The sequence below is a fragment of the Elephas maximus genome, chromosome 16, assembly GCF_024166365.1.
Source record: "Elephas maximus indicus isolate mEleMax1 chromosome 16, mEleMax1 primary haplotype, whole genome shotgun sequence".
NCBI classification, from domain to species: domain Eukaryota; kingdom Metazoa; phylum Chordata; class Mammalia; order Proboscidea; family Elephantidae; genus Elephas; species Elephas maximus.
Window position 1 is genome coordinate 51701383 of NC_064834.1, and position 20444 is coordinate 51721826.

Consider the following 20444-nt stretch of genomic DNA (forward strand, 5'->3'; position numbering starts at 1 on the left):
CCCACCAGTAAACATCAGTGCAACGGCACCGGGGAAGGAGGTTCAGAGCTGCCCTGTTCAAAGCTCTTGGAATAGCCACTTATCACTGCTCCCCCATTTCTTTTCTTCTCCTAATCCAGGAAAACCTTTCAAATGTACTTCCCCAGATTGACTAGTTTCACTGATTCTGGTTCACTGATTAACTAGACTGTAAACAGCTTTCGATAAACAACTGCTTATAACCCTTTGTTTCCTGGAGAATTTTAGGAAATTGGCCCATGGCTATTCTCTATATTACAACATTCAGGGTATATTAAAATAGAGCTCTCTGCACCTTTCTATTTATCCCATGTACTGCTGCCAGAACTATGTTTCTTAAGCACTGTTCTGTTTTGTCCCTTTTTCCCATTCAATTAAGAAAGTGAATAAATAAGCCAAAAACTAAGAGAAATCATTTGCAAGATATCTGAAGATATCTCTAGAATATATAATGAACTCTTAGAACACAATAAGAAAAGAAACTCAATTTTAAAATAGCAAAATATTTGAATAGATATGCTACCAAAGAAGATGCATGAATAGCTAATAAGCGCATGAAAAGATGCTTAACATCACTAGTGTCATGGATTGAATTGTGTCCCCCCAAAATATGTGTCAACTTGACTATATCATGATCCCCAGTATTGTGTGGTTGTCCTCCATTTTGTGATCTGATTATCCTCCATTCTGTGATGTGTTATAAATCCTAGCCTCTATGCCTATGTTTATGGTCCCATTTGGGAGTGAGCTCTCTGTTATGTTAATGAGGTAGGATTAGGTCATATTAATGAGGGTTAGGATAAGATATGACACTCTTATTCAGGTCACAGCCCTGATCCGATGTAAAGACGTAAAGGGAGTTTCCCTGGTGTGCCCTCCATTACCTTTTATCTTACAAGAGATAAAAGAGACGACAGAGAGCAGAAAGGGAGGGACACACTGCCACCAAGAAACAAGTGCTGGGAGCAGAGGCATCCTTTGGACCCTGGGTCCTGGTCCTGAGAACATCCTAGACCCAGGGGAAGATTGATGCCAAGACACATGGAGATTTCCAAGGAAAGCTGAGTCCACAGATGTTGAAAGGAGACAAGGACCTTCACCCAGAGCCAACAGAGAGAAAGCCTCCCCTTAGAGCTGGCGCCCTGAATTCGGACTTTTAGCCTCCTAAACTGTGAGAGAATAAATTTCTGTTTGTTACAGCCATTCACTTGTGGTATTTCTACTATAGCAGCGCTAGATAACTAAGACATTTAGTCATTAAGAAAATAAAAATTAAAACTATAAGATACCACTTCATACCACTCGCCACCACACTAGTCGCAGTCAAGTTGTTCCGACTCATGGTGACCCCAAGTGTTTCAGAGTAGAACTGTGCTCCATAGGCTTTTCAATGGCTGTGACCTTTCAGAAGTAGATTTCCAGGCCTTTCTTCTGATACATCTCTGGGTAGACTCGAATCTCCAACCTTTCAGTTAGCAGCCGAACTCTTAACCTTTCGTGCCACCTGGGGACTCCTTATGCCCACTGAGAATATAGCTGGATAGAATGGCTATAATAAAAAAAGATAGACAATAACAAGTGTTGGTAAGGATAGGGAGAAACTGGAACCCTCATAAATTGCTGATGAGAATGTAAAATGGTGTAGCCATTTCGGAAAACAGCTTGGCAGTTTCTTAAAAGGTTAAACATAGAGTTACCATATGACCCAGCAATTAATTTCATTCCTAGGTATAGACCCAAGAAAAATTAACACATATGTCTATACAAAGACTTGTATACAAATGTTTATAGCTGCATTATCCACAACAGCCCAAAAATGGAAAAACCCAAATAAATGTCCAACAACTGGTGGATAGATAAACAAAATGTGTTATATTTATACAATGGGATACTATTTGTCAGTTAAGGGGAATGATGTAACAACATGGGTAAACTTCAAAAACACCATGCTTTTAGTGAAAGAAGCCAAACACAAAGAGCACATATTATATGATTCCATTTATATAAAAAGTCCTGAAGTCAAATCTATAGGAACAGAAAGTAGATTAGTGGTTGCCTAGGCCTGGGGGTGGGAAATAGGATTAACTGTAAATGGGCACGAGGAATGTTACTGGAGTGATAGAAATGTTCTAACCGGAAAACAACCTAAAGCTGGATTATGGCGATGGTAACAAAACTTGGTAAGTTTATTATAAATCATTGAATTGTACACTTAGAATGGGTGAATTTTATTGTATGTAAATTATTGTTCCTTCATATAATTGTCTTTTTTCTTTTTTTTTTTTTAAAGCCTTCAATGGACCCTCATGCACTAGAGGGTAAAATCCAAATGCTTCCACTTGGCTTTCAAGGTCCTTCCTACCAAGTCCAGTCATCACTTGCCAATCCATCTCTCACTCCAGTGTAGCCACACCACACTGCCTGCTGTCTTCTGAACATGCTTTTATCACCTGCATTTCTGCTTTTGCTCATGCTGTTTCCCTAGGCAGCTTAACTTACCTCAAAACCTGGGTTTTCCTCACCTTCCTATGCAGTTGCTGCCAAATAAGACTTTGTTTTGCCAATTCTTATCACTTTGCCAGTTATGTGTTTATCCATTGTGCTAGGTGTTAGGGTGTAATGGTGAACAATACACTGTTCCTGCCCTCCAGGATGACCCACAGTCTCTAGCATGGAGCCTGGCACACCTGCTCAACATTTGTTGAAAGAATGAATGAACAAACTCACTATTGAATTTCCCCTCCCTGACGTGCTACTGCTCTAAATTAGGGAACTTTCCCAGGGAAATCCTGTGCTTTTATAACCTGTCAGTAAAGACTGCTTATTTCTTCTTGGGTATATTGGGTGAACATCATGGAGCCAGGACAGTCTGGTCCACGGATAGACCAGAAGTTGGCCCAAGATAAGTTACAAATTAGCACTATCACAGGGCTGCTGCCTTAAACCTATTACTAAGAGTCTGTACTTTTCTGATGAGATCCTGTCATTCCAGGTATGAAGGCAGGAATCAAGAGAGCAGGCTCAGAGGTCATAACTAATGCTGCCACATTAGGCTCTTGACTCTGGCCAATAGCCACTGTCACTACTCTGCATTTCGCTTAGTGGCCCCTGGATAATGTCAAATTATTTCTCTGTAATCTCAAATTGTCCCATTTCTCTGGCAAATATGCCTATAGTTCTTTAATGGGCACTTTACTTATTATGGTTCTTTTACCCATGCTAAACAGGTGACTCCCATTCTCTAGGGCAGGAATGCACCTTCCCTGCCTGTTTGAACTATGTATTGTTGTAAACTGGAAATTCGTTGTTAGCTTGTTGTTCGCTGCCATGGAGTAGGCCCTCCACTCATGGTGACCCCATGCACAACAGAATGAAATACTGCCTGGTCTTGCATTATCCCCATGATCGGTTGTGGTTTGTACTGTTGTGATTCATAGAGTTTTGACTGCCTGACCTTTGAAAATAGATCACCAGGCCTTTCTTCCTAGTTGGTCTTGGTCAGGAAGTTCCTCTGAAGCCTGTTCGGCATCATGGAAACATATAAGCGTCCAGTGACAGATGGAGGGTGGCTGCATATGAGGTACACTGGCTGGGAGTTGAACCTGAGTCTCTTGCATGGAAGGCGAGAATTCTACTACTGAACCACCACTGCCCCCCAAACAGGCAATAAACCAAAGAACAAAACAAAAAAACAAACTCATTGCTGTTGAGCCAATTCCAACTCATAGCAACCCTATAGGACAGAGTAGAACTGCCCCCACGGGGTTTCCAAGGAGCTTCTGGTGAACTTGAACTGCTGGCCTTTTGGTTAGCAAATGAGCTCTTAAGCACTCTGCCACCAAGGTTCCAAACATGGAATACCCTGTGTGTATTAGGGCAGAGTTTGGGACTCTCGGTAGGTAAGTGCCAGAGTAAATGCACTGAAGCCAGACGGCATAGGATGCCTCTTGAAGCAACTAGGGGGAGTAGAAGGAGCATGGGCTTGAGTGTCAGACAGACAAGATTTCAAATCCAAGTTTGACAACTATCTGACACCTTGATTTGAATTTGGGTGAATTATTTAACATTTTTAAACCTCATTCCTTCTGTATAAAATAGCAAAAAAGAAAAAAGTGGCTCCTTCCTCGTGGCTAGTTGTGTGGATCAAATAAGATAATGTATGTAGTGTCTTTTGCACAGAGCCTGGCACATAGTAATGGCTCAGCACATAGTAGTTGTAGTAGTAATTGTAGCAGTAGCAGCATTAAGCACCTACTCTGCACCAGAGACTATGCTAGCTGATGGGGATACAATTCATTCATTCATTTAATAAGTACATGAAGACTTTACTACTAAGGCTAAAGCCTTTACATCTGTTAAAGCCAGTGAAGGTCCTTGCCCTATGGCACTTACCTTCTAGTGAAGAGACTGACAACAAAGAGTGAAGACAGTCTGTATCCTCTGGTACAGTTAGCTCAATATCCTACTCAACCCATCCAGTGAATACAGACACCCAGCAGGGGTAAGTATCCACCAGAGAAATGCAAGCAAAGAAAGAAGTGCTTTAAAAATTGGAAAGAGTTGAGAGGAGCTTTTTTTTTTTTTAGGATACTTACCCTCAAGTAGGGAGGTGTGGGAAATCATACTCTTTGCTTCAGTCATCTCTCCGTTAGACACTAGACAAAAGAGAGAGGAAGGGAGAAGGGTAGGCGAATAAGCAAGTGAGCCTTGCTTAAGCAAATGAACCAATCTTTCTAACCCACGTCTTCTACAATTATCTTAGTTTTAAATTGCCATCAATCCTCCAGCAGTAATTCTGAGCTTCTGGAGGGCAGCTGTCATGGATTGAATTGTGTCCCCTCCAAAAAAAAATAAGTGTCAACTTGGTTAGGCCGTGATTCCCATTTTGTGCAGTTGTCCTCCATTTTGTGATTGCAATTTTATGTTAAGAGGATTAGGATGGGATTGTAACACCACCCTGACTCAGGTCACCTCCCTGAACCAGTGTAAAGGGAATTTCCCTGGGGTATGGCCTCCACCACCTTTTATTTTTTAAATAATTTTTATTGTGCTTTAAGTGAAAGCTTGCAGATAAAGTCAGTCTCTCATATATAAACGTATATATACCTTACTACATACTCCCACTTACTCTCCCCCTAATGAGTCAGCCCGCTCCCTCCTTTCAGTCTCTCCTTTTGTAACCGTTTTGCCAGTTTCTAACCCATTCTACCCTCCCATCTTCCCTCTAGACAGGAGATGCCAACATAGTCTCAAGTGTCCACATGATACAAGTAGCTCACTCTTCATCGGCATCTCTCTCCAACCCATTGTCCAGTCCAATCCATGTCTGATGAGTTGTCTTCGGGAACAGAAGGTTTGGGGACCATGACCACTGGGATTCTTCTAGTCTCAGTCAGACCATTAAGTCTGGTCTTTTATGAGAATTTGGGGTCTGCTTCCCACTGATGTCCTGCTCCCTCAGGGGTTCTCTGTTGTGCTCCCTGTCAGGGCAGTCATCGGTTGTGGCCGGGCACCATCTAGTTCTTCTGGTCTCAGGATGATGTAAGTCTCTAGTTCATTTGGCCCTTTCTGTCTCTTGGGCTCATAATTACCTTGTGACCCTGATGTTCTTCATTCTCCTTTGATCCAGGTGGGTTGAGACCCATTGATGCATCTTAGATGGCCGCTTGTTAGCATTTAAGACCCCAGACGCCACAGTTCAAAGTGGGATGAAGAATGTTTTCATAATAGAATTATTTTGCCAATTGACTTAGAAGCCCCCTTAAGCCATAGTCCCCAAACCCCCGCCCTTACTCCGCTGAGCTTTGAAGCATTCAGTTTATCCAGGAAACTTCTTTGCTTTTGGTCCAGTCCAGTTGAGCGGACCTTCCCTGTATTGAGTATTGTCCTTCCCTTCACCTAAAGTAGTTCTTATCTACTAACTAATCAGTAAATAACCCTCTCCCACCCTCCCTCCCTTCCCCCTCTCGTAACCACAAAAGAATGTGTTCTTCTCAGTTTATACTATTTCTCAAGAACTTATAATAGTGGTCTTATACAGTATTTGTCCTTTTGCATCTGACTAATTTCACTCAGCATAATGCCTTCCAGGTTCCTCCATGTTAGGAAATGTTTCACAGATTCGTCACTGTTCTTTATCGATGCGTAGTATTCCATTGTGTGAATACACCATAATTTATTTAACCATTCATCCGTTGATGGACACCTTGGTTGCTTCCAGCTTTTTGCTATTGTAAACAGTGCTGCAATAAACATGGGTGTGCATATATCTATTTGTGTGAAGGCTCGTTTCTCTAGGGTATATTCCGAGGAGTGGGATTTCTGGGTTGTATGGTAGTTCTATTTCTAACTTTTTGAGAAAACTCCAGATAGAGTGGTTGTACCATTTGACATTCCCACCAGCAGTGTATAAGAGTTCCAATCTCTCCGCAGTCCCTCCAACATTTATTATTTTGTGTTTTTTGGATTAATGCCAGCTTTGTTGGAGTGAGATGGAATCTCATTGTAATTTTAATTTGCATTTCTCTAATGGCTAATGATCTAGAGCATTTTCTCATGTTTCTGTTAACTGCTGAATATCTTCTTTAGTGAAGTGCGTGTTCATATCCTTTGTCCACTTTTTGATTGGGTTGTTTGTCTTTTTGTGGTTGAGTTTTGACAGAATCATATAGATTTTAGAGATCAGGCGGGGTCAGAGATGTCATAGCTGAAAATTCTTTCCCAGTCTGTAGGTGGTCTTTCTACTCTTTTGGTGAAGTCTTTAGATGAGCATAGGTGTTTGATTTTTAGGAGCTCCCAGTTATCTGGTTTCTCTTCGCCATTTTTAGTAATGTATTGTATTCTGTTTATGCCTTGTATTAAGGCTCCTAACATTGTCCCTATTTTTTCTTCCATGATCTTTATCGTTTTAGTCTTTATGTTTAGGTCTTTGATCCACTTGGAGTTAGTTTTTGTGCATGGTGTGAGGTATGGCTCCTGTTTCATTTTTTTGCAAATAGATATCCAGTTATGCCAGCACCATTTGTTAAAAAGACTATCTTTCCCCCAATTAACTGACACTGGGCCTTTGTCAAATATCAGCTGTTCATACGTGGATGGATTTATTTATATCTAGTTCTCAATTCTGTTCCATTGGTCTATGTGCCTGTTGTTGTACCAGTACCAGGCTGTTTTGACTATTGTGGCTGTATAATATGTTTTAAAAACAGTTAGAGTGAGGCCTCCCACTTTCTTCTTCTTTTTCAGTGATGCTTTACTTATCCAGGGCTTCTTTCCCTTAATATGAAGTTGGTGATTTGTTTCTCCATCACATTAAAAAATGTCATTGGAATTTGGATCGGAAGTGCATTGTATGTATAGATGGCTTTTGGTAGAATAGACATTTTTTCTGTTAAGTCTTCCTATCCATGAGCAATGTATGTTTTTCCACTTATGTAGGTTCCTTTTAGTTTCTTGCACTAGTATTTTGTAGTTTTCTTTGTATAGGTCTTTTACATCTTTGGTAAGATTTATTCCTAAGTATTTTATCTTCTTGGGGGCTACTGTGAATGGTATTGATTTGGTTATTTCCTCTTTGATGTTCTTTTTGTTGATGTAGAGGAATCCAAGTGATTTTTGTATGTTTATCTTCTACCCTGAGACTCTGCCGAACTCTTCTATTAGTTTCAGTAGTTTTCTGGAGGATTCCTTAGGGTTTTCTGTGTATAAGATCATGTCATCTGCAAATAGAGATAATTTTACTTCTTCCTTGCCAATCCAGATGCCCCTTATTTCTTTGTCTAGCCTAATTGCTCTGGCTAGGACCTCTAGCACAATGTTGAATAAGAGCGGTGATAAAGGGCATCCTTGTCTGGTTCCCGTTCTCAAGGGAAATGCTTTTAGGCTCTCTCCATTTAGAATGATGTTGGCTGTTGGCTTTGTATAGATGCCCTTTATTATGTTGAGGAATTTTCCTTCAATTCCTATTTTACTGGGAGTTTTTTTTTTTTTTTTTTAATCATGAATGGGTGTTGGACTTTGTCAAATGCCTTTTCTGCATCAGTTGATAAGATCATGTGGTTTTTGTCTTTTCTTTTATTTATATGGTGGATTACATTAATGGTTTTACTAATATTAAACCAGCCTTGCATACCTGCTGTAAATCCCACTTGGTCGTGGTGGATTATTTTTTTGATATGTTGTTGTATTCTGTTGGCTAGAATTTTGTTGAGGATTTTTGCATCTATGTTCATGAGGGATATAGGTCTGTAATTTTCTTTTTTTATATTGTCTTTACCTGGTTTTGGTATCAGGGATATGGTGGCTTCATAGAATGAGTTAGGTAGTATTCTGTCATTTTCTGTGCTTTGAAATACCTTTAGTAGCAGTGATGTTAACTCTTCTCTGAAAGTTTGGTAGAACTCTGCAGTGAAGCCGTCCGGGCCAGGGCTTTTTTTTGTTGGGAGTTTTTTGATTACCTTTTCAATGTCTTCTTTTGTTATGGGTCTATTTAGTTGTTCTACTTCTGATTGTGTTAGTTTAGGTAGGTGGTGTTTTTCTAGGAATTCATCCATTTCTTCTAGGTTTTCAAATTTGTTAGAGTACAATTTTTCATAATAATCTGATACGATTCTTTTAATTTCAGTTAAGTCTGTTGTGCTGTGGCCCATCTCGTTTCTTATTCAGGTTATTTGTTTCCTTTCCTGTATTTCTTTAGTCAGTCTGGCCAGTGGTTTATCAATTGTGTTAATTTTTTCAAAGAACCAGCTTTTGGCTTTGTTAATTCTTTCAATTGTTTTTCTGTTCTCTAATTCATTTAGTTTAGCTCTAATTTTTATTATTTGTTTTCTTCTGGTGCCTGATGGATTCTTTTGTTGCTCACCTTCTATTTGTTCAAGTTGTAGGGACAGTTCTCTGATTTTGGCTCTTTCTTCTTTTTGTATGTGTGCATTTATTGATATAAATTGACCTCTGAGCACTGCTTTTGCTATGTCCCGGAGGTTTTGATAGGAAGTGTTTTCATTCTCATTGCATTCTATGAATTTCTTTTTTTCCTCCTTAATGTCTTCTGTAACCCAGTCTTTTTTGAACAGGTTATTTTTCAGTTTCCAAGTATTTGATTTCTTTTCACTGATTTTTCTGTTATTGACTTCCACTTTTACGGCCTTGTGGTCTGAGAAGATGCTTTGTAATATTTTGATATTTTGGATTCTGCAAAGGTTTGTTTTATGACCTAATATGTGATCTATTCTAGAGAACGTTCCGTGTGCACTGGAAAAAAAAGCATATTTTGCAGCTGTTGGGTGGAGTGTTCTGTATAAGTCTATGAGGTCAAGTTGGTTGATTGTTGTAATTAGGTCTTCTGTGTCTCTATTGAGCTTCTTAGTGGAAGTCCTATCCTTCTCCGAAAGTGGTGTGTTGAAGTCTCCTACTATAATTGTGGAGGTGTCTATCTCACTTTTCAGTTCTGTTAAAGTTTGTTTTATGTATCTTGCAGCCCTGTCATTGGGTGCATAAATATTTAATATGGTTATATCTTCCTGGTCAATTGTCCCTTTTATCATTATGTAGTGTCCTTCTTTATCCTTTGTGGTGGATTTAACTTTAAAGTCTATTTTGTCAGAAATTAATATTGCTACTTCTGCTGTTTTTGGTTGTTGTTTGCTTGATATATTTTTTTCCATCCTTTGAGTTTTAGTTTGTGTCTCTAAGTCTAAGGTGTGTCTCTTGTAGGCAGCATATAGATGGATTGTGTTTCTTTATCCAGTCTGAGACTCTCTCTCTCTTTATTGGTGCATTTAGTCCATTTACATTCAGTGTAATTATAGATAAGTATGTGTTTAGTGCTGTCACTTTGATGTCTTTTTGTGTGTGTTGTTGACAGTTTCATTTTTCCACTTACTTTTTTCTGCTGAGGTGTTTTTCTTTGTAAACTGTGTGTTCCTCATTTTCATAGTAGTTAAATTTATGTTTGCTGAGTCATTATGTTTTTCTTGGTGTTTATTTTGAGTTATGGAATTGTTAGACCTCTTTGTGGTTACCTTAATATTTACCCCTATTTTTCTAAGTAAAAACCTAACTTGCATCATCCTATATCACCTTGTTTTCCTCTCCATATGGCAGTTCTATGCCTCCTGTATTCAGTCCCTCTTTTTGATTATTGTGATCTTTTACATAATGACTTCAATGATTCCCTGTTTTGAGCATTTTTTTTCTTTTTAAAATTAATCTTAATTTGTTTTTGTGATTTCCCTATTTGAGTTGATATCAGGATGTTCTGTTCTGTGACCTTGTGTTGTGTTGGTATCTGATATTATTGATTTTCTGGCCGAACAATTTCCTTTAGTATTTCTTGTAGCTTTGGTTTGGTTTTTGCGAATTCTCTAAGCTTGTGTTTATCTGTAAATATTTTAATTTCACCTTCATATTTGAGAGAGAGTTTCACTGGATAAATGATCCTTGGCTGGCAGTTTTTCTCCTTCAGTTCTCTATATATGTCATCCCAGTGCCTTCCTGCCTGCATGGTTTCTGCTGAGTAGTCTGAACTTATTGATTCTCCTTTGTAGGCGACCTTTCTTTTATCCCTGGCTGCTTTTAACATTTTCTGTTCATCTTTGGTTTTGGCAAGTTTAATGATAATGTCTTGGTGATTTTCTTTTTGGATCAATCTTATATGGGGTTCGATGAGCATCTTGGATAGATATCCTTTCGTCTTTCATGATGTCAGGGAAGTTTTCTGCCAACAGATCTTCAACTATTCTCTCCGTATTTTCTGTTATCCCTCCCTGTTCTGGAACTCCAATCACACACAAGTTATTCTTCTTGACAGAGTCCCACATGATTCTTAGAGTTTCTTCATTTTTTAAAATTCTTTTATCTGATTTTTCTTCAATCGTATTGGTGTCAGTTGCCTTATCCTCCAGCTCCCCCACTCTGCATTCCAATTCCTCGATTCTGCTCCTCTGACTTCCTATTGCGTTGTCTAATTCTGTAATTTTACTGTTAATCTTTTGGATTTCTGAATGCTGTCTCTCTATGGATTCTTGCAGCTTATTAATTTTTTTCACTATGTTCTTGAATAATCTTTTTGATTTCTTCAACTGCTTTATTGTGTGTTCCTTGGCTTTTTCCATAGATTGCCTTATTTCATTTCTGAGGTCGTCCCTGATGTCTTGAAGCACTCTGTAAATTAGTTTTCTATGTTCTGCATCTGGCAATTCCAGGATTGTATCTTCATTTGGGAAAGATTTTGATTCTTTAATTTGGGGAGTTGTAGAAGCAGTCATGGTCTGCTTCTTTATGAGGTTTGATATTGACTGCTGTCTCTGAGCCATCTATAAGATATTGTAATGATTTATATTATATTTGCTCACTGAGTCTTATCTTGTTTTGTTTTCTTTCAGTATATGTAGGTGGGCTACTAGATTGTGCTGTCTTGATTGTTGTAGCCCTTGAATCACTTATGTCCTATTACCAGCTGGTTTGGGCTGTTACCAGGTATATAAGCCTAAGAGTCCACTCACTATTCTTTAGTAGCATCTGATTTTGGGTCACCAATTGTGTGGTGTAGACTGTCACCTATTCACTTAGAGGAGTAGTGGTGATAGTTGTGTGCACCAGATTCTAGTAGCAGCAGGGGGTCACATTCCGGGCGGGGGGGGGCAGGATGCTGACAGGCTTCCCCCAAGTGCCAGTGAGGTAGGTGTGTCTTTATTCCTAAAGCACTTTGGTGGGTGGGCTCTGCAGCTGTACCTTAGGCACCCAATGCATGTACCTCTACAGACTGGTAGTTGTCACTATCCTCAGACCCCTATGGCAGGAGGCTAGGTGTTTTGGGTGTAGCTTCAGCCCTCAGTTCCCTGTTGTGGGTCACTGAGGGCTCTGTTTAATAGGTAGAGATATCAGACCTGGGAAACTTGTCTGTGCAGTAATCGGATAAAACAATTACCGTCAGATCACTATCGGAATTGCCTTTGCATTATAATAGCCACCTTGTTCCCTGAAGGGATGAAAGCCCAAAACCGTGGATCTCATACACTTGGCTGGAGCTGGTTCTGTATTTTTATTCCAATTTTGGGAAGTCAGGGAAGGATTTTTGGTCCCTGGGTTTTTTGTAGCTGCTTCTCTCAGGCCAGGAGAATGGGTTAGGAAAAGACAAAAACAAACAAACAAACAAACAAAAAAAACCCCGCAGAGCACTTCACTCTCTGGCCCAGGAAATTCCAATGTTAAAGAAGCCACCTGGGAAGATGAGGGGAGGGATCAGATAGCTAGGAGAGAGTATATTATTATAGCACCCAGGAATATAGACAAAGTTACTTATCTTGCTTGGTGATGACTGTTTTATCTGAGATTCCCGAGGGATGTGTAGCCTGTGTGCATTGGCTGGGTTGAGATTGCCCCCGAGGGTCAGGCCCGCGTCCTGTGCTTGTGCTGTCTCAGAAGCCGTGGTCAGTTCCTCTGCTCCCAGTCCAAAGTCCAGCGCCAAGGTTCCCCGGCTGGGATGCCGCACTCCAGGCTCCAATACCAGTCGCTGCCTCCTGGTGACTTCCCCTCCTGTCAGCTGTGTTACTGCGCTGCCTGCGTGCACTGTCTGGGCTTCCCCCGAGGTCACTTCTGGGGGCTAGCGCTGTGTCCCGTGTTTGCACCGTCTCAGGAAGCCGTGCTCAGCTCCCCTGTGCCCAGTCCAAAGCCTGGCGCCAAGGTTTTCTGACTGGGACACTGGCTCCAGGCTCCAAAAACAGTCGCTGCTTCCCTGTGGTTGCTCGTTCTCTCATTAGCCACGTCAGTGTGCAGCCTGCTTGCGCTGGCTGAGTCTCTGTCACTCAGGTCAACTCTTTAGATCTGTGTTGGATGGTCAGGGTTTGTAGATTGTCATGTATGTGATCGATTCACTTGTTTTTCCGAGTCTTTGCTGCAAGAGGGATCCGAGGCAGCTTCTCCCTAGTCAGCCATCATGGCCTAGAAAAATATTCTTGAACATTGCTTTCTTCAGAACACAGCCCTATAAAATCTTTTTGGAATTTCCTTTACCTTTTGAGACAAGCCCAATTGGTATTGTTGGATTTTTTTTTTAAATAATATTTTATTGTGTTTTTGGTGAGGGGCAATGCTGGATTTTCAATGTTCTCTGTGAACATTGCTCTCAATGCTTCTCCTCTTCAGGGAAACTCCCCTTAGACCCCCACACATTGTCTGCTGTGGTCACTTCTCACTTTCCGAGAAAAGTTTTGTAAAAACTATAAAGTGCCGTAAAAGTGGCATGGAGGCTACATCTGACCTCCTCCAACTTAGAAGGGGGAAGGAGAATCACTCCTGGCTCTTCTTCCTTGGTGGTGGTGAGATCCTCTCTCTCCTGCCTCTGGGATGGCTCATTGTAAGCATAGCAGGATGGCAAAACTGCTTCATTAGGGTTCCTTAGACCTACCCCCACACAGGTACCATGAAGTTTACTTGCATTATTAGCAAGCTATCCAATCCCCTTGGTGGGCCACAACCTGTATAGTCTCGCCCAGTCACCTGTGTAGGAGTTACAAGTCCATGGTGTGAAAAGCCACACAAAAACAATCCATCACACCATAACAAAACAAGTGCTATGTATATGACATTTGTATTTATTATTTTCTTATTACCTTGTCTGGGATGGTTTGCCCTTTTGCCTATTCCTCAGGGACCTTAAATGCAACCTGTTTGAATCTAAATGCATCTCTTCCCCCATAGCCACTCCTCCTCCTCTTCCTGTATCTTGGGAAATGGTACCACCTGTTGCCCAACTAAAAAATGTGGAAGTCTTGGCTCAAAAAATAATGAATATCACTTTAAGTACTGTGCTCCTTTAAAAAATCATCTGTGTGAGACTAAATGGTCAACTATTCCTTTACTAGGTCCCCATGCTCCTCAAGAATGTCCAAATTTCTTCACCTGGCAATTAGGTCCTCCCTGAGCTGATGTTTACTGCCTGTCCAACATCAAATCTCTTGTTCCTCCCCAACACTCACCCTTCATGCTAGCCATACCAAACAACTTACAAGCTTTCAAAAGCCCCTGAGATTTTCAGCATCTTCTTTTCCTACCTGTCTCTTCCCCCCACTCAGAAGCTAATTGACTCCTGAGTTCAAACCTCATTCCTGTATACCTTCCCATCACCTACCCCTGGTCTGATTTCAGTGTCCTTGCCTTGTGCTTCCATAGAATTCTGTGAATCTCTCTCTACAAGCACATTATGTTATCATTGCTGGTTTATTTGTTTGTCTTCCCTGATCAAAATGTCTTCCCTGATTAAAATATAAGATTCCAAAACAAAGATAAGAAGGTAAGGAGGCAGGAAAACTAGGTTAATGGAAACAGACAACCAGAACAGAAATAATGAGAATGGTCATGAATTGTGAAGAATATAACCAATGTCACTGAGCAACGTGTATAGAAATTGTTGAAATGGAACTCAAATTGTTATGTAAACCTTCACTGAAAACACAATAAAATATTATTTAAAAAAATACATACAGGCAGGGCCAAGGTGGTAGAATAGACAGGTGCTTCCGGCAAGCCCTCTTACAACAAAGACCTGAAAAAACAAGTGAAACGAGTATATTTATGACAAGCTAGGAGACCTGAACATTAATGGCAAGCTTGGAAAATGAACTGAGGGGTGGGGGGAGGAAGAGATGGTTCAGAAGTAGAGAAGAGTTACCGGACCTGAATAGCTTTGAGCCCTCAGGAACCATTCCCAGGAGCACCAGCAGTGGGCTGGTACTAGCATTCGGCTGCAGTTTCCTCAGGCAGAAGCAGCCAGCCACACAGCCTACTCATATCTTTGGAAGAATGGTGCTCTCAGCCAAAGCTAAGTACTTGCATATATTTTACAGCGCCTCCAACCTCCTGCTCCCAAGCTGGCTTCAGCAGCAGATTTCCCTGGGCTTCAGATAGACCCTGTTGAGTGCCTAGATCCATCCTTCTGGCCTTGGAGAAGGAATAAATTTGCAATTGAGGAAAAGATAGTTTGCCAGCTCAACTAACTGGGGGAGCTCAGGACGGAAGCGGCTTCTGTTCAGGCATAAATGGTCCATGGACTTTGAGTACTTCCCCCCCTGCATGGACATGTTTGGGCCTATTTCAGGAGAATAGGCCCTTATTGGCAGACTACAACTGTCTTGGGTGTGTGGTGGAGAGGTTTGACATTGCTTTTTCTATTAAACAGGGTCTTCACCTATCCACATCAGGGGCCTAAGGACCGGTGGCTCCATTCAGGTCACCCAGCCACCCACGTCAGGGGTCCAAGGATAACTGGTACCTCCCAGTCCTTACAACCAAAAGCATTGGGTGCTCATGGTCCATCTGCAGAACCCACCCACCTATACACTCTTGGGAACAGGGACACGTTTTCCTCAGAGACACTTCGGGGACGATTCTCAGCCCCCTGCCTTGTTCAGAGTGTGACCCCCTCCTGCAACCAGATACCAGTACCTACACTAATCAACCCTGACCCTCTAAGACTGTAGGACAGAGCATGTACCATACACTTGATGATCAGCTACCTGGACACCTAAGCTGAATTCATACAAGAAAAGTTAACGGACTTCTAGATTGATATACCTGGTAACAGCTCTAGCCATCTGTGGAAAGGATATCAGATCTCCAAAGGTGAAAATAATCAAGCTAGCTCACTCAAGCAACCCATTTGGCCATATCAAAACAAAACAAAGCAAGAAGTTACAACACAGTAAGCAAGTATAAAACAAACTACTACAAAACTTAGAGGTGGCTCAGAGACAACAGTCAATATCAAGTCACATAAAGAAACAGAGCACAATCACCTCAACAAGCTCTCAAAACAAAGAATCAAGGGATCTTCTAGATGAAAATGCCTTCCTGGAATTACCAGAGGCAGAATACAAAACATTAATACACAGAACCCTTCAAGACATCAGGAAGGAAATGAGGCAATATGCAGAACAAGCCAAGGAACACGCAGATGAAGCAGTTGAAGAAATTAAAAACATTATTCAGGAAAATAATGAAAAATTTAATAAGCTGGAAAAATCCATAGACAGACAGCAATAGGAAATTCAGAAGATTAACAATAAAATTACAGAAGTAAACAACTCAATAGAAACTCAGAGGAGCAGAGCTGAGCAAGTGGAAGGTAGAATTTCTGAACTTGAACATAAAGCAATTGGCACCAATATAATTGAAGAAAAATCAGTTAAAAGAACTTTTAAAAATGAAGAAAACTTAAGAATTATGTGGGACTCTATCAAGAGAAATAACCTACAAGTGATTGGAGCACCAAAACAGGGAGGGATAACAGAAAACACAGAGAGAATTGTTGAAGATTTGTTGGCAGAAAACTTCCCTGATATTGTGAAAGATGAGAAGATATCTATTCAAGATGCTCATCGAACTCCACATAAGGTATATTTTAAAAGGAAGTCACCAAGACATATTATAATCAAACTTGCCAAAACTAAAGATAAAGACAGAATTTTAAGAGCGGCTAGGGATAAATGAACAGTCACCTACAAAGGAGAGTCAGTAAGAATAAGCTCAGACTGCTCGGCAGAAACCATGCAGGGAAGAAGGCAATGGGATGACTTATATAAAAAAATTGAAGGAAAAAAAATTGCCAGACAAGAATCATATATCCATCAAAACTGTCTCTCAAATATGAAGGTGAAATTAGGACATTTCCAGATAAACAGAAGTTTAGAGAATTCATAAAAACCAAACCAAAACTACAAGAAATACCAAAGGGAGCTCTTTGGTTAGAAAACCAATAATATCAGGTATCAACCCAAGACAAGAACACTGGGCAGAGCAATCAGAAGCCAACCCAGACAGGGAAATCACAAAAATAAATCAAGATAAAAAACACTCAAAACAGGGAAACAGTGATGTTATTATCCAAAAGAAGACAACATTAAAACCATAAATAGGGACTAAGAAATGTAGTCATAGATCTTCCATATGGAGAGGAAGACAAGGCTATGCAAAGAAATAAAAGTTAGGCTTAAATTTAGAAATAATAAGATACCCACAAAGGAGACAAACTATCCTACACATTAAAATAAAATACAAGAAAAAAATATGCAGCAGAAACAAAATCAACAACAATGAATACGAGGAAAGGACACTATATAATCTACTCAGCATGTAAAATTAAGTGGAAAAAAGAAACGGTCAACAACACACACAAAAAAAGACATCAAAATGATAGCACTAAAGTCATGCCTATCCATAATTACCGTGAATGTAAATGGGTTAAATGCACCAATAAAGAGACAGAGACAGGCAGAATGGATTAAAAAACATGATCCATCTATATGCTGCTTACAAGAGACACACCTTAAACTTAGAGACACAAACAAACTAAAATTCAAAGGATGGAAAAAATACATCAAGCAAAGAACAATCAAAAAAGAGCAGGAGGACAACATTAATTTCTGACAAAATAGACTTGTAAGTTAAATCCATCAAAAAGGATAAGGAGTGCTCGCTTCAGCAGCACGTATACTAAAATTGGAACGATACAGAGAAGATCAGCTTGGCCCCTGCGCAAGGATGACACACAAATTCGTGAAGCATTCCATATTTTTAGGAACCACAAAAAACCCAGGGACCAAAAATCCATTCCAAATTGGACTAAAAACACAGAACCAGCTACAGCCAAGCATGTATGATCCAAATCTCGGACTTTCATCCTTACAGGGAACAAGGTGGCGGTTATAATCCAAAGGCAGTTCTGATAGGGATCTGACTGCATTTTTTTTTTAGCAGAATTTCTGGAAAAACAAGTTTCCCAGTGATACCTCGGAGACAGCAGTCGATATCAAACCACATAAAGAAGCAGACCATGACAGCTTCTACAACCCCCCAAACAAAAGAATCAAAATCTTTCCCAAATGAAGATACAATCCTGGAATTATCAGATACAGAATATAAAAAACTAATTTACAGAATGCTTCAAGACATCAGAAACGAAATAAGGCAAACTGCAGAAAAAGCCAAGGAACACACTGATAAAACAGTTGAAGAACTCAAAAAGATTATTCAAGAACATAATGGAAAAATTAATAAGTTGCAAGAATCCATAGAGAGACAGCATGCAGAATCCAAAAGATTAACAATAAAATTACAGAATTAGACAACACAATAGGAAGTCAGAGGAGCAGACTCGAGCAATTAGAATGCAGACTGGGAAATCTGGAGGACCAGGGAATTAACACCAACATAGCTGAAAAAAAAAAAACAGATAAAAGAATTAAAAAAAATGAAGAAACCCTAAGAATCATGTGGGACTCTATCAAGAAGGATAACTTCCGTGTGATTGGAGTCCCAGAACAGGGAGGGAGGACAGAAAACACAGAGAAAATAGTTGAAGATCTCCTGACAGAAAACTTCCCTGACATCATGAAAGACGAAAGGATATCTATCCAAGATGCTCATTGAACCCCATTTAAGATTGATCCAAAAAGAAAAACACCAAGACATATTATCATCAAACTTGCCAAAAGCAAAGATAAAGAGAAAAATTTAAAAACAGCCAGGGAGAAAAGAAAGGTCACCTTCAAGGGAGAATCAATAAGAATAAGTTCAGACTACTCAGCAGAAACCATGCAGGCAAGAAGGCAATGGGATGACATATACAGAGCACTGAAGGAGAAAAACTGCCAGCCAAGGATCATATATCCAGCAAAACTCTCTCTGAAATATGAAGGTGAAATTAAGATATTTACAGATAAACACAAGTTTAGAGAATTTGCAAAAACCAAACCAAAGCTACAGGAAATACTAAAGAATATTGTTTGGTCAGAAAACCAATACTATCAGATACCAGCACGAGGTCACAAAACAGAACATCCTGATATCAACTCAAATAGGGAAATCACAAACACAAATTAAGACTAATTAAAAAAAAATGCTCATAACAGGGAATCACTGAAGTAAATATGTAAAAGATCACAATAATCAAAAAGAGGGACTAAATACAGGTGGCATAGAACTGCCATACGGAGAGTGATACAAGGCGATATAGAACATTACAAGTTAGGTTTTTACTTAGAAAAATAGGGGTAAATATTAAGGTAACCACAAAGAGGTATAACAACTCCATAACTCAAGATAAAAGCCAAGAAAAACGTAACAACTCAACAAACATAAAGTCAAACACTACGAAAATGAGGATCTCACAATTTACTAAGAAAAACGTCTCAGCACAAAAAAGTATGTGGAAAAATGAAACTGTCAACAACACACATAAAAAGGCATCAAAATGACAACACTAAACACTTATTTATCTATAATTACGCTGAATGTAAATGGACTAAATGCACCAATAAAGAGACAGAGAGTCTCGGACTGGATAAAGAAACACGATCCATCTATATGCTGCCTACAAGAGACACACCTTAGACTTAGAGACACAAACAAACTAAAACTCAAAGGATGGAAAAAAATATATCAAGCAAACAACAAGCAAAAAAGAAGAGGAGTAGCAATATTAATTTCTGACAAAATAGACTTTAGACTTAAATCCACCACAAAGGATAAAGAAGGACACTACATAATCATAAAAGGGACAATTGATCAGTAAGACATAACCATATTAAATATTTATGCACCCAATGACAGGGCTGCAAGATACTTAAATCAAATTTTAACAGAACTGAAAAGTGAGATAGACACTGCCACAATTATAGTAGGAGACTTCAACACACCACTTTCGGAGAAGGACAGGACATCCAGTAAGAAGCTCAATAGAGACACGGAAGACCTAATTACAACAATCAACCAACTTGACCTCATTGACTTATACAGAACTCTCCACCCAACTTCTGCAAAGTATACTTTTTTTTCTAGCGCACATGGCACATTCTCTAGAATAGACCACATATTAGGTCACAAAACAAACCTTTGCAGAATCCAAAACACTGAAATATTACAAAGCATCTTCTCAGACCACAAGGCAATAAAACTAGAAATCAATAACAGAAAAACTAGGGAAAAGAAATCAAATACTTGGAAACTGAACAATACCCTGCTGAAAAAAGACTGGGTTATAAAAGACATCAAGGAGGGAATAAGGAAATTCATAGAATGCAACGAGAATGAAAATACTTCCTATCAAAACCTCTGGGACACAGCAAAAGCAGTGCTCAGAGGCCAATTTATATTGATAAATGCACACATACAAAAAGAAGAAAGAACCAAAATCAGAGAACTGTCCCTACAACTTGAACAAATAGAAAGTGAGCAACAAAAGAATCCATCAGGCACCAGAAGAAAACAAATAATAAAAATTAGAGCTGAACTAAATGAATTAGAGAACAGAAAAACAATTGAAAGAATTAACAAAGCCAAAAGCTGGTTCTTTGAAAAAATTAACAAAATTGATAAACCATTGGCCAGACTGACTAAAGAAATACAGGAAAGGAAACAAATAACCTGAATAA

The 20444-nt window shown here is 39.6% G+C and overlaps 1 non-coding gene across 1 annotated transcript; it reads left to right on the forward strand.

Annotated features, from left to right (window-relative positions):
• The first annotated feature begins 17481 nt into the window (after positions 1-17481).
• On the forward strand, positions 17482-17588 carry LOC126060050 (U6 spliceosomal RNA). The gene has a single exon (XR_007513517.1). It is a non-coding gene; the product is annotated as a U6 spliceosomal RNA (small nuclear RNA).
• The last annotated feature ends 2856 nt before the right edge of the window (positions 17589-20444 follow it).